Source organism: Plectropomus leopardus, chromosome 3 (assembly GCF_026936395.1).
Source record: "Plectropomus leopardus strain MGB_pleo_1.0 chromosome 3, ASM2693639v1, whole genome shotgun sequence".
NCBI classification, from domain to species: Eukaryota; Metazoa; Chordata; class Actinopteri; order Perciformes; family Serranidae; genus Plectropomus; species Plectropomus leopardus.
Window position 1 is genome coordinate 31490001 of NC_142178.1, and position 15000 is coordinate 31505000.

A 15000-nucleotide genomic window follows, 5' to 3' on the forward strand; every position below is an offset into this window, starting at 1 on the left:
CACTCCCTGGACAATACACACACACACACACACACACACACACACACACACACACACACACACACTATGTGTATAAATCTTTAGTTTGAGGGCTCTCATGATAATTATTGGAAATACACACACGTTCACATAGAGAAAGCCCAAAAGGTACACACAGAAATACACACACAGCATGCTTTCAAATCCTTACACAAGCATACATACACAGGCACAGACACAGACACACACACACACACACACACACACACACAAACACACACACACACACAAACACACACACACACACACACACACACACACACACACACACACACACACACACACACACACACACACACACACACACACACAAACACACACACACACACAAGCTTGCAGAAATACACGAAAAGAAATCGCTCGAGCCCAATGTTTTCATCTAGTGAGTGTATGTTTGTGTGTAGGTTGTCCCTGAACTGTCGGTCTGTCTGTCCCTTGCTGGTTGACCGGTTGTGTTAACATATTCACAAAAGACAAGCATACATACGCATACAGCACACGCTGTGTCTACATTTGTTCTGTATGCTGGAGTATGCCTAACTCAAAAAAATGCAAATTTAATCAGATCATGATAATGTGCTTGTAAGCAACCGCGCAAACGTAAAATAATGGGCGCATACAATTAAAACACACACTGATACTTTAATTTCCCTAAAAGTTTATTTCGCTTGTTGTTCTTACTGCTTTATCATATTTGCTTTTAGTACAGATTTTGATATTATTTTGATTATCTGGTGATCAACCACGTAGAAAACATAAAAAAATAACCATAATTTATTATATCATAATATTAAATGGGTAAAAAATTAAAACATTTTCAAAGGACTGTCCAGGCACGCTAATTTTGTGAAAAAAAAAAAAAAAAATCACTAAATTTTGGCATATGTTAATTTCTGTCTACAGTATGTTTGGGTGATGCTGGGAAGCTCTAACATAAAGCACTTCAAGTTGGTTGTTAACCAAAGAATCAATGCTGTTTTTTTAGAGACTGAAAGATGAACATAGATTATGTTTGTAAAAAAAAATAAATAAATAAAGGAAAGAAAATCTACATTTTACTGCTACCATCCTTAAAAAAAAGAAATATATATATATATATATATATTTAGGGTAGTTTCAAAATAAGAACTCAATTTTTTCTGTTCAAAACTTCCCACAGCCAAACATGCAGACCGTTCAAATTAAATTGTGCAAGAAGCTGTAAAAAATAAAACTGGACAAGATGTTCACTGAGATGTGTTACCTATCTAGTTTTACAGCTGTGCAAGTTTATTTTGTATTGTAAGAAAATAATTTGAAACAGATGGCTGAGAGGGGAGGAAAAATGCTCTCAATACACTGAGTTTCAACAGTTATAGGGTCCATCAAGGGCTAAATGCTGTTTCTTCCACCAGCAAAATATACTCGCTGAACTTCTCATGTTTTTACATGAAAATGGCCAAATCAATACACAATGATATAAAGATAATAGATAAAAATTATAGAATAATACTTCTTTTATTGTTAAACCGATGATGCCCACATGTGAACTCTCTATATCTCCCAGAAAATAATAATCAAATGGCCATGATCACAATAATTTTGTTGCATATAGTAAAATATGAATTGGTATGTACTGTTTAGAGTATAGCCTTTAAACAGAATACATACGCTAGCATCTACCCGTCTGTCATCTGTGCTATTAAAACTGGAACTGTCAAATACAACTGTTTTAAACACAAACTGTTTTCTCAAGCAATACTACCAAATATGTGTTTCACTTGCAATCTGCTCACTTCTTATTTTTAGTGTGGGGGCTGCCTGAGCCATCTGTGAAACCAACAGCGGTGTACAGTACACTTCCACAGTGCTACAGTGTCTGTGCACACACTGCTCACAGTTCATTTTACCCTCCTCTATAGCCCCTTTCATATAACTATGACTGCTATATATTGTTAGGCAATTGTTAACAGTGCAGACTGAACAATCAAAGCTTATATATTTACTACTTAGTCTGCTGTAACGCAGCCACAAGCAGGAAAAGACAATACATACGTGAAGATATTGCCAGGTCTCTATCATACACACATGCATACGTATAACTACAGGTAGGAATCACCAGAGGGGTCACGATACAATGTTATTGCAATTTTAACCGTTATGCGATATGCTGAGTGTTATGATAACATATATTGTGCTATATTTTGTTTTTCAATCCCCAACGTAAAAAAAAGAAGAAAAAAGTCAACATCTGCTTTACCTAATAACGTAGTTTTCCATCTGTTCATCTCAATTTGTCATTTTTATTTCAGCAAAATGTATCTAGTGGACTGAAAAAGAAATTAAGTTTTTTTAATTCTTGTTTGCTACCAAACACTTAATTTGTTTTTACAATATTACGCATGTATATCATTTTTTAAAAAATCTATATGCTACTTAGCCTCAACATATCAATTCATTGCCACGCAAAATATCACGATTCTATTAAGATCTTCTTTTCACTTTTACCCTCATATATCACCAAAATTCTAGATAAACATAGCATCTAGTCTCAGATCAACGTCAATATGACCTTCAAACAATTTATAGCTCTACAATAAACCTTTGCATTTATGCACACTGCACTTTAAATGAGCAGCAATTATAAACACTTCTGCTCGACAAGCGGACCAATCTGGCCATTTCATCACCTTTCTCATCATCAGCGTGAAATTAAGATGATGATGACCATGATGATGATAATCAACTGTATTGTGAACTGAACAAACCAACTTTATTACTCATGTTAATCAATACCATTTTAATCAGCGGCACTCGCAATAAAGATACAACCAGCATAAAAATATGTGTAAGAAATGTTCATGTGATGTGAAGATTATTTTTAATTAAAAAAAAAAAAAAAAAAGTTAAGACCTTCTAATTTACTCAAGGTCACATCAGCACACCCCTCACCTTTGCAGCACTCGGCTGACGGCCACTCAACTGTTGTACAGTAACCACAGGAGCTCTTATATCTGAGCAACGGTGCTACAATTTCTGTAAAGCTACAGTTCATGAAAGATTTCCAAGGAAATCTAACATGAATACTGTATCTACTTATCACAATGCATAACAATTGAACAGGACAAAGATATTGTTGCAACCAATCATGGAGTGCACTGGAGAAATCGAGGACATGCGCTCTCTATTTTAAAGCAGGGAAGAAGGAAAGGTAAGAGAAAATCACTAACACTTCACCAGAAGACGAGGTCAAAGCAGAAGGTAGGTTTGCACATAAAAAGACAAAACAGTGTGCACATTTGTGTAAACTATGGAGTATACAAACACCTTTTGTACCCTTTTACATGAGGGCAATTAAGGATATTTCATGACCTAAGGGGGTTAACTGAACCGAGCGGCACCACAAGAAATGATGGAAGATATGAAGTACGGGAAGTGAGAACGTCTCTCAGTGTCCACCTTGCTGCTTTACCCTACACCACAGTCTGAATTTCTGTGTTTACAATATTTAATACCAGTGTGGCATCACTTTTGCACACACACGCACACATACACATACACACACACACACACACACACACACACACGATCGAGACAACAAGCCTCTAACAGGGGTTATTCTACAAAATGTACCACGGGCTAAATGCAAGCACTCCTCTATCAAAGTGGGGTCTTATTTGTAATCAGCACCAGAAAAGAGGTTAAACAGCTACAACTGTAATAAAATGTCATATTATAAGTCATTGGCTTTCCAAAGTATGTGCAGGAACACTTAGAGGAAGAAGAGCTTAATTTCAGTGTTATTTAATTCACTAGAAATTGCCCCAATTACAGACTGCAGGAGAATGATGGTTATAATAATAGGTTTCACTCTCACCTCTATTGCAGTATCTCTCCACTTCTAAAATTCATTGATAAAATTACCATTGAATATCTTTACATACAGCAGTCTGGAATTTGAGTGAATTAAATTGGGATTTGGTATGATAATGGTTTAAAATTTGTGAGATATTCATATGATAACATTTGAGAAAACACTTGTAAATACGCACACACAAATAGAAAAACATTCCCACATGTAATCAGTTTGATATGCATGCGTTTTCAGAGGCTAAATAACTAAACTTTTCTTCCCCTTTTTTTTCCCTTTTGTTCTGCCCACTCCGAAATCAAGCCCCTCTTCTCTTATAAATTCCCATCAATGTACACTTAAATAACAAACCTACAGTGAAATTAATCTCTTTTACGATTTTAGTAGGTTATCTCAGGTATCCGTGCCGGCAATTCGTCACAAAATGTTGTCAATAAAACACGTTATGAAGTGAATATCTCACCACGAACATATCTAAAGTACACTACGTAGAAAACGCCATGTTCGCCATTGAAAAAAATGTAAATTTAATTAACTCCGGCTTATCGGCAGCGGTTACGAGCATTGTGAATTCAAATTCAATACATTTCCTTAATGTACATTAAAGTAGCCACTATTCGGCATTTAACTCGTTAAAAAGCGCTAATAGCTTTTTATAAATAAAATCAACTTTTATAACAGGTTCTCACTGCTGGCTCGTCCGCTCGTGTAGTTGAACAAGACAATGCGAATAACAAGCGAACCAGTTCATAAAAAAAGTTACAATTTTAATAACGAAATAATATTTGCTTTCTTAAAATGTTGCCGAATTGACAAGCAGATATTGTTAGTTTAATGCTCTCAAAACATGCCCTTTGAGGTAACGTTAGTCTACGTATCGACATGCAAAGCAGCAATGACCTGCCATTTTTTATCGGAGAGAATGGCATCTGTCGTGGACACGACAGGAGCGGTAACCTCGGGATGATTGATATATAAGTTATGCTCCTCACATAAATATGGCGCATTTCAGTGTGTGACTTGCCTCTTTTTTTTTTGTTCCATGGTAAGTGTTTGAGAGGGCTGTCCTACCTGTTCGTCCCACTGTGGGGGGAATCTCCTCTCCCAATTTACGAGCACCGTCGTGTAGCTGGTAATTTTCTTCCACTTTTTCCCACAAAAAAAAAAAAAAAAACTTCTTCCACTTGTTCAGCTTCAATCTTTACGATGAAAAACAAAACTAGAAAAAGCGCGTTCGGAACAGCATATTTTGCCTCACAGTCCTTTTCACTACTTTACTCGCGTTTCTAGACGGTTTATTTCCAATAAGCTCACTCCGGAGGACGAGGAGAAGTGTTTTTTTTCTTTCGTTTTCCGTTAATGTGTATTCGTAAATTGTAAGTTTTGGAAAATACAACGCAGCGCGTAGACCAACACAGAGAGGCTCGCGAATACTATGTCCAAGGCAGCGCCGCGCGCGCGGCTGTCAGAACAACGCACACGTGAAATGTGTCGGCTGTGAAGACAGATGAAATGGTGGCTTCTTCTCTCTCTACAGCGGGAAAACTACAATTTAACTATCACTGAGTCAATTCAACCTGAATGTTTTTTCGTCCATGGCGTCCTTTTCCTTTCGAAAATAAATCGCTCAGGTGGTGAAACACCTTTCCCCTTTGCTCTCTACTCTTCCCTCGCGCTGTCCCGGGCGCCCGGAGCACGCGACAGTAATAACAGTCACTGCAGCTCACAAACTGGAAAAGGGGAGAGAGAAGGAGCGAGAGAGCGCGCTCCGGTAAAACGGAGAAACAAGACGGTCCTCTGTTACTGCTGCCCTCTGCAAGTGTGAGCCGGCGCGAGCTCATCTCCTCTCGGTAAAAGATGATGATACGCCAAGCGAGGCAGAAACGGAATGCTGGGGATCCCCTGCTGCGTCCAATCCTGACGTCTCTACCGGTGTGCCGGCGTGCGCGTGTGCGTGTGCGCGAGTGACTGTGTGTGTGTACTACATGAATGATCGGTACGGGTGGTTGTTGTGGGGTGGTGGGGGGTCAGCCGTGACTTTGAACTGTATGCCCTGACTGTGACAGGTGACGGCAGAGAGCAAGAGCAGCGCGAGGACACAGTAGCCTTAGACACCCGGTTGATGGGGTGTTTTTTTTTTTTTTTTTCATACTCTCAGTATGACAGTCTGCATACAAGCAAAACCATAAGATGGCATAAAACTGATGTATAAGAACGAGATTAACCAAACATCCCTGAGCAACACTTGTTCATATAATGTACATTTATATAAAATATATAAAGTATGATCATTTATTGTGATTTTAGATAATTTTACATCAAAGCCAATACTTGGGAGTGATCATACAATACTTCCATGAGGTTGTCAGGACTATAATTGTAATTTGGTTACCTCTCATAATTATTTTTATCCTTTTGGACTTTGTGACAGATACACTGGAGAGCCTGTTTTTTGAGCAAAAACAAACACCGCAATGTCATCCACGAAATGGGTAAGCAAGTGTGCCCTGTCACAGCGCGTTCAGAGGCGTGAATTGTTCTTTTTTTCTCTTGTAGTATTTAGCATTTGAAAGCCAGGGTGAGCAAATGAGGGGGACATTGTCTGAAGGTGAGCATTTAAGTTATTTTCAGTTTGCAAGCTGTGGTGAACAGTGTTTACAAGCAAAACAATATGTTTCATCTTCTAGTAATTTTGCAATTGATTTCAGTGTCAGGGTTACTAATTCAGCCGAATTTCAACAAAGGGAAAAATATTTTTTGCCGAAAGAAAGTTGACTGCGTCAGTGTGGAAGTACTCTGTTGTTACAAAGAGGGGATACGTCTCCACTGACACAGTCAACTGAGAAAAGAGAACGTAAAAGCCTCGACAGAAGTATCACCTAGTGAGTCATGCATTAAATCACTGCTTTAAAATGAAAACGACTATTATAACTACATAACCTTTTAACTGATCAATGGGGATCAAAAAGTGCATACTTTTTGAGTAAAAGCAAAGAAAGTATAGTATGTCTGCCTCACTCGATCGAAACTTGGGACTAAACCTTATAATTCTGACAGGACAATCAGCTCGTGTGTAATTTACTAAGTGCTCAGATGTTAATTTTGTGGCGGAAAAAAAGACGAACAAGAAAGCTTTGGCAGTCTCTTGCCCTGGATGAACAGCTGAGTTACACAAGCACCTGCATTCAGCACCGAGATCACTCTGCTCCTGAAATATATTCACAAGAATCAGCCGAAAGGTGTGTTATGATGCGCTTGTTGGCCATAACGAACGGAGGGGCATGCGATGCACAAAAGATATTTATTAAAGAATACACTGGGAAAGAAAACAGCAAGGTGCAGAGGAAAGCACACTTAGAGGTGTATGAAGGTACATTTGTTCAGTGACCACTCTGAGGCGTGTGGTTGGTGCACACAAAAGCAAAAAGTACAAAGCGTGGTGCATTATGGAGAGCGCTCACTGGCATGTGGGCAGACAGGCTTATATGGTAAGAGACTGGCAAGGCTGGAATGTAAATGGTGCCGGGCCGTGGCAGCCTCCAGGAAATAACTGTTCCAAAGCAGGATAATTCATTGGACAAAAGACATCTATTTGTAAATGAAATAAAATGCAGATTATTGTTTTGCTCAGTACTTGATATTGCTCAAGCTATAACACTTGAACCTAAGTTTAATAAAGGAAAAACACAGTTCCATTCTCTATTGCATCCCCCGTTAAAACCTTTGGATTGAAAATGTACTTTCAAATTTCAGTGTAATTTGTTTTTAATCATAATAATGTAAAATGTCTTTTTACACAAAGATTGCACCACAGGGCTGCTAAAAAGCCTGTTCTTCATCACCTTTGCATTTTTACACAGAACCAAAAACAGCATGCTGCTCCAGTGTTTTAACACGGCGGCGTCGGCCTCTAGTGTGACTTATAACACGGCAATAACAATCATTTACCGTCCGGGTTAAATGGCAGCTGATCTCATCCTCTGCGCAGAGGGCAAGAAGCTCCTGGATCTCATTGTTTTCCCAATGTGCCGACATTTACGGCCACAGTTCTTCTAACCATTAACTGCTTCTTGCTGCGACTTAAATCTCCCGTGCTGGGGCCCACACAGAACACAATGCTAAAACGTTACACCCGTCCTGCCCATGGTCCCATTCTGCCTCCTGCCCCGTTTACACATACACTGTTTTGGCGCTGTTACGACCTCCCATGCTGGCTTGATGGTGAGACAGCTCTGTCTCCGCATTTTGCAGTCGTACCTTTTAAACAGAACGGTGAGGTGGCAAAAAAGCGCCACTTTCCTTACTTGAACACACAGTGTAACAGGGGCTTAAGTAATATATTATTGTGTCATACTCATCATCATGTTCTTCTTCTACTTCTATTTTGTGTGAGCAATTAGGAAATTTTAAAATGTTTTTTTTTTTTTTTTTTAATTTAGTCCAATACAGCATTCCTGTAATAAATACAGTGTAGAATTTCAAGAGCTCCTCGCCGCAGAGGCCACAGGTTCGGCTCCAGCCTGCAGCCCTTTGCACAAATGTCATCCTCTCTTTCTCTCCTTTTTAAAAGTATTCAATACAACAAGACAAAAACATGTAGAACAGAGTTAATGCACTCACAACTACAGTGGTAGCCCAGCAACAAAATAAAACATATAGTATATGAGGTGGCGTGTACTGCAGGGCTATTGTATTGCCTGGCATTACATCACACAAAAGTTACTCTATAAAGTGGGATGTTAATCTCTTGATTTTCAAAATGAAAAAGAGTGAAAGAAACAAAAAAATGCGACGTGACATATAAAGAGTAACCAGCATTCAATTTGAGTCTAATTAGCTGCACTTATCTCTCTGTGTGACGCAAATGAAGTAGTTTACATACACTTTGTGCTCTGACTTCTGACAGTGTGACCTTTCTCAATGATTCTGCACACACTGCTTTTTACATACGGTAGGTTTTTCAGAGGTTTTAACTTTCACACTAAGAGAATATATAGATACACTCGACTATTGTAATACTGTAATACTGTATTGATTCTCAGAAACACAATACAATTTTAAGGGTTTATAATTTTGTATTTACTTGATTTCTTTTACCTAAAGAATCCTGAAAGCACTTTTATTTATTTATCAATTTAACTGATATGGGCAAATATGAATTCCTTTGTCCAGATTGTACAAAAAGTAGTGCTATGATACTGGATGTTATAGGGACTGGAAAATACAACTCTAGACCCCACTGTTTTGAGTGCATAAAAAGGTATATTTTTTTGTGCATATAGTACTCTGTTTGTAGATTTCCTAAAATTAGGTTAAAAAAATAAAAAGCAATTATATTTTCTTGTTTACAGTATTGCAATATAGTCAATCGCGACTTATTAAATCGTAACCTTGTCACCTTATTGTGATATGTATCACATTGCCAGATTCTTGCAAATACACAGCCATACTGTTGTGTGAACAAGCACAGATTGGTGGTAGGACATTAACAATAGTGCACATGAGGAAAAAGACAACACCTGCAGCAAAAGTTTAATGAAGACATTTCCATCCTTCTTTGACCTTTGTCAGGTCAAAACATTTTAGTAAGTGTGCAGGCGTTACCTTTTTCCTCATGTATGCTGTTTGTTGACAGCCTTGCAATTACATGATGTGCGTTTAACTACCCTTATTTCAACTGGACATTAATTACAGTCTATGAATTGAAAGGTGCAAAAGCTACAATTAGATTGTTGTAACATTCTTCCACAAAAATGTACGCCAACTTCTCAACATCATACCTACTGGAAACCGAGCTCTGTGTGGATTTAACCAAGGCCGACCTTCATGGGTGAGGCTTGCATTCTTTTTGTATTCTCGTTAACTCCAGTTAAAACAAACATTGTGACTTTGTCTCTCAGTACCTCCCTAACCTGCCGCCTGGCCCATCTGTTCCAACTGAACACGTAAATCTTCTAAAACGGCTCACAAGTATAAACGTCCATTTTTTTAGAAGAAGACTGTCATTTTCCAAAACAGATGGGGACATTTTTTTAGCAACATTATTTTTTAGCAACATTATTCAAACAGGAGGAAATAGTACACTTTCTGGGGACTATTTTCAACAGCGAATTAATACACACCCCAGGCCTCCAGTAAATATTTAGGGCAGCAGGACGGTGTTTGTGGGAAAATTAACAGTGTGTGTGTGTCCATGGTAATGATGGAACACGTCACCCAGTGCAACAGTCGGGCTTACTGATGTGTGCTTAATAGATTTTGGACAACAACGGAGCTCCATGGCATAGAAGAAGAAGATCTATCAGGCTTTGATGCGCACACAAAATTTGCTAAGAGGATACACACATTGTTGGATTTAGTGTTCACGTGGGATTTGTTGACAGTGAGACAATAAAGACTATCGCCAGCCTTATATTTCGAACTAACTATTTCCAAAATAATTAGCCAAACTTGATCAAAAACTAACAAAAATATGAAACCAACTGAGCCATCATGACACCAAATTTCAAAATCACACAAATCTTCACATTTAGAGGATGGGTTCACAATGTTTTCAAGTTTGTCTTGTTAGAAAAAGAATGAAAGACCTTTAACTTAATATGGGCACCTGACTATTGTTTTAAGAAAGGCCCCCAAAAATGAGACTGAATTGTCCACAGAATTGGTGTTTTTTGACAGGTTGCCAAGTTAATCAGTTGGCTCAAATGATTCTCAGTTGTTTTTTTGTTTCCAGACTTGAATTTCATTTTGAAAACCTGAGCTATGAGATGTTATCTGGTCAAAACAGCCAAAGAAAATATTCAATATGGAGTTACCTGTTGAGGAAATCTAATTTTTTAAGCAATCAAGTCCAAAGATGGGTTTAGAGTCTGACCTTTGTCTCATCTTTACACTATTTCCTGTCACATCTCTCCTTGCGCTGTCTACTGAAAGCATACAATGCTCAAATATTAATAGATTATATTAATAGAGCCCAAGGAAATACATGGAAAAATTTGAATGTGGTCAACAAAATTTATTCCTGAGTGCCAACAAAACACAGCCATTGACTTATGGCCTTCAACACGTCTGATCAAACCCAGCTTCCAAAAAGCTTATGAAAAAAAAAAGAAGTGACCATATTTGGAGAGTAAAAATAGGTGTAAAGATGAAAACCCTTTTTAACCAGGCTGTAAACAGGTTTATTTCTGCCCTGAAATTAAGACATTTTAATATGGGGGTCTCTGGGGATTGACTCGCTTCTGGAGCCGGCCTCAAGTGGTCATTAGGCACTTTTGTGTTGGCTTCATTTCTCAGCCCCACAGAGTGCTGCTTGGTTTCAGGCCTTAGGAAAAAGCCTGGTGAGCGGTTTGCAACTTCTGCAACAGACTGCAAATGGTGTCAGGACCACATGTCACAAATGATTGTCAGCTTCAAACTGTTGATAGAATTGTAAGTCCTAAATGGCTCTCTAATCCTCACGAGAAGCAAGTGTTGAGTTTGTTTTGACTTGTGACACATGTCAAAATTAAAGGCAGAGGAAATGACCTCATGTTGCAAATCCCAGTTTGCATGTTGCATATTAACTGAAACAGGCCCTGGGACGATGACTGAGTGTGGGTGGGGTCAGACTGATGGACCTCAATGGGTATTCATATTTATTTTTTTTTAAGTCCCTAATGTCATTTTTATTGTTATGTTTTTCCTTTTATCCAGGTTCTTTGAATTAAATTCATGGCCTTTGACCTCTGATGTGACCACGTCAATTACACAGTGAGTTTTCTTTGACAGCAGCTGCAAATGTTTTGAGAAGAAATGGTCTGAACTGACTGAGTTCAGACTCGGAGCAGACCACAGATTAAATAATCAGCTCACATCTGCTCTGCTTTGGTGCTCTTAAAACCATAACCCCTCAAAATCCAACCCTGTCTCCTAGAAATTACTAACCTGCAATAGCAAATTCTACAAGAAAAAATGTTTTGATTACATTTTCTATTAATATAATGAGGGAATGTTTTAAATAAAAAAAATGCAATAATTTTGATACTGAGCATATGAATAAAATGCTCACTGACAACTTAAGTCAATTGTTTTTCACCAAATGTATGTTTATTTTTGTCTTTTGGCCTTGGCAGCACTTGGTTACAGTCCAGGAAAACATCATGGACTGGATTTATACAGAAAAAAACAATAGTGATTTGGGATGTAATGTATTTATTAACACTTATTCAAAACCACAATCTTGCCTTAACAGTAGCCTTAACACCCAAGTGTTTTGTTTTTGCCTAAGCCTAACCACAAATGGGCGTCACTATGAATTTGACCCCCTGGAAACTCTATATAGGGCAGCACAAAAAAGTAGGGTTTCATTCACTCAAAAGAAATATTGCTTATGAGCATAATCCAGGCAGTGATTAAATCAGTCACAACAACCTAACCGGGAAACCAGTTTGGTTCTAAGTAACTCCTAGGAGACAGGGAGGCTCAAATCATGGCTTGAGCACTTTGCTGAGCTTCACTTTATTGGATTGGTTTGTGTGAAATTTGACACACTGAAAACAAGCACATCACGAGAATGTCTAAATCTGTGAAATATTAAAGGATTATTCTGACTGCTTTTTACTAATGAAATATCACGTAAAATGTAAAGTGGTGATGGTTGTAGAAGTAGAATCGCCAGGTCAGTAAGTATTTACACGGATAATGAGTATGATATTGAGTTTTCTAGGAAAACATCACCTATGAGTTCAGCAGAAACATAGTGAGGTTGTTGGTGAGAGGTGTTGGGACACAGTCATATGCACAGGCAATACTTAAAACCCTCTCAACTGTGTTATGTGATTAGCTTTAATTATGATGTTACAATGATAATAGTATGGCAAATTGATTGTAATTCTGCTTAGTCATATATTTTTAAGATGAAGTTTGGATGAAATCACTAACTCACTGTAATGTACTTCACTCATACTCGTCTGTTTTTCTTCCTCTATTGTACTTCAATGTCAAACTAGTCACTGTATCAATTCCATCTACAATAATCCTTTCGTCTCACATTCTTGCACAGAACACACATTTGCATTTCAACACATGGTGCTCATTTCATCAGAATTAGCAGAATCTGGTTTGAGTCGGTTGTAGAAACAAGTGAAAACAATGTTGTGAAAGAAGCAAAAAGATGCTGAACTCAACTGCAAAAGATTGTTTGTGTGTGTGTGTGTGTGTGTGTGTGTGTGTGTGTGTGTGTGTATTTGCATGTCTATATCTGCATATAATAATGTGTTGCGTTGCTGTAGTTTGCCCATCTAAGGCCGTGCCAGGTACTATTTTACACAGCAGGCTACCAAGTGTGTTGTTTTTGAACTGGGCCAAATATATTAAGTAAACACACACACACACACACACACACACACACACACACACACACACACACACACACACACAAAGACACACAGAGAAGTCCCCCCATGGATAAATAAAGTATCTAACTATATCATATAAACAGTTTTTCTCTGCCAAACACACACATGCAGGCACACAAATGCTTCCACTTACTGGGAATCATTTCAGCCTGTGTATTGATGATTACCATGCACATTAGTCTGAAGTGCGTCTTTAATCAGTGCCATTGTTTTCAATGGCATTATTTTAATTCCTGGATCTTATTTTCTTATTCAGAAGACGGTGCTGGATGAAGGTAAACTGAATGCTCTGCATGATAAAGATACTCTGATGCACATTTTTTTTCACAGATCAGTGAAAACCTTTACATAATTAAATCTAGGTTAAAATAAAAATGTACTTAACTTTATGCCAGAAAACAACAACAAAAAAGATCATTCAAGCAAATAAAAACATACACATAATCTATAAAATGTAATTCCATATTGGAATCAAGCTGCTGAACTACATGAATTAGTTTCACTGAGACAAAAAAAGCAAACTTTTTGCACCGCAATAGTCATAGTAAGGCCGTCATCTGATTTTAAATTGTTAAATAGGACTGTTCTATTCCTGTTTCCATGCTACAGATCACAACCCCATTATCTGGCACAATTTCCCCTTTGACATTATGTTGCATCATTTTTTGTCCAGTACACTAAACTTGATCTCTCTTTCATGATGCTACTATTGTGTAATATTGCAATGAAACTTTGCAACAAGCTATGGTTTTTACAGTAACTTGACCATGGTAGAACACATACAAAAACTATTTCCTTGGACATATACTACTTGTTACACAGGCTTTATCTATAGCAGACAATGAAAATGTTATTGGAGAAAAAGCACAGATAAAACTACCAACATTAACCATGACTCCATACAACATTTGTTCATACCAGTAGTTTCACCTTTGACAGTGAGTCAAGTTGAGTCGATTTTATTTCAATAGCCCACAATCAGGGATTTTCTCTTGGGGGGCTTCACAATCAACTGCAACATATGACTTCCCCTAATTTAAATGTTAACGCCTGGAGAGCATTTATAATTAAACAATGACAGCAACAGAAGAAAAGGTCTTAAAGGGAAATGTCCTTGACAAGAATCTTACAGTTGCACTGGTATGTGCTTGCAGATAAATGGCTAACAGTTGGATAGTTAGATCAGGGTATTCTCAGTACATTGCAATAACACACCTAACACTGGAATACATCTATACTGGAATGCTTTTCAGATTTCATATCATATACACTAAAGAAAATATATTTATGGGCCCCACCTTTCTCACTTATCGGCCTGAATCAAATCTTTATAGGATTATTAATGACCTACACACGGCCTGACAGCAGCACTCTCCCACTTCATGCACTGTACATCACAGGCCACTCCACTCAAGTCCTGCACAGGCCTGGAAATTCAGGTCCAAGCCTGAGGCGCTCAGACTCTGCCTGAGACTGACAGCTTGCGCAATTTCTCTGTTCTTGCCCGACTCAAACCTGAAGCCAGTGTGAAGACATAAAAAAATGTTTCACTCACTCTGAATAGCCACCGAGTGCCAACCTGCACAAACAGAAAAACAGACAAAAAATACCCAAGGAAAATAAATTATAACTAAAACACTGTACAGACAGAGGAGTTTTAAATATGTGAGAATTACAATCAACATCTGTACAGTAAATTCACTACAGTACATA

At 38.0% G+C, this 15000-nt stretch overlaps 1 protein-coding gene across 7 annotated transcripts in view; it reads right to left on the reverse strand.

The window, feature by feature from the left end:
* Positions 1-15000, reverse strand: part of tenm3 (teneurin transmembrane protein 3) — a 496888-nt gene that overhangs the window by 369092 nt on the left and 112796 nt on the right. For 5 of the 7 annotated variants that reach the window (XM_088073283.1, XM_088073268.1, XM_042484305.2 and 2 more), the window contains exon 1: positions 4961-5743. The exons of 1 other annotated variant lie outside the window; for it this stretch is intronic. The gene's annotated coding sequence lies outside the window, so the exon portion shown is untranslated. Of the gene's footprint in view, positions 1-4960; positions 5745-15000 lie in introns of those variants that run through there. One more of the 7 variants, XM_088073247.1, reaches the window with a different exon arrangement.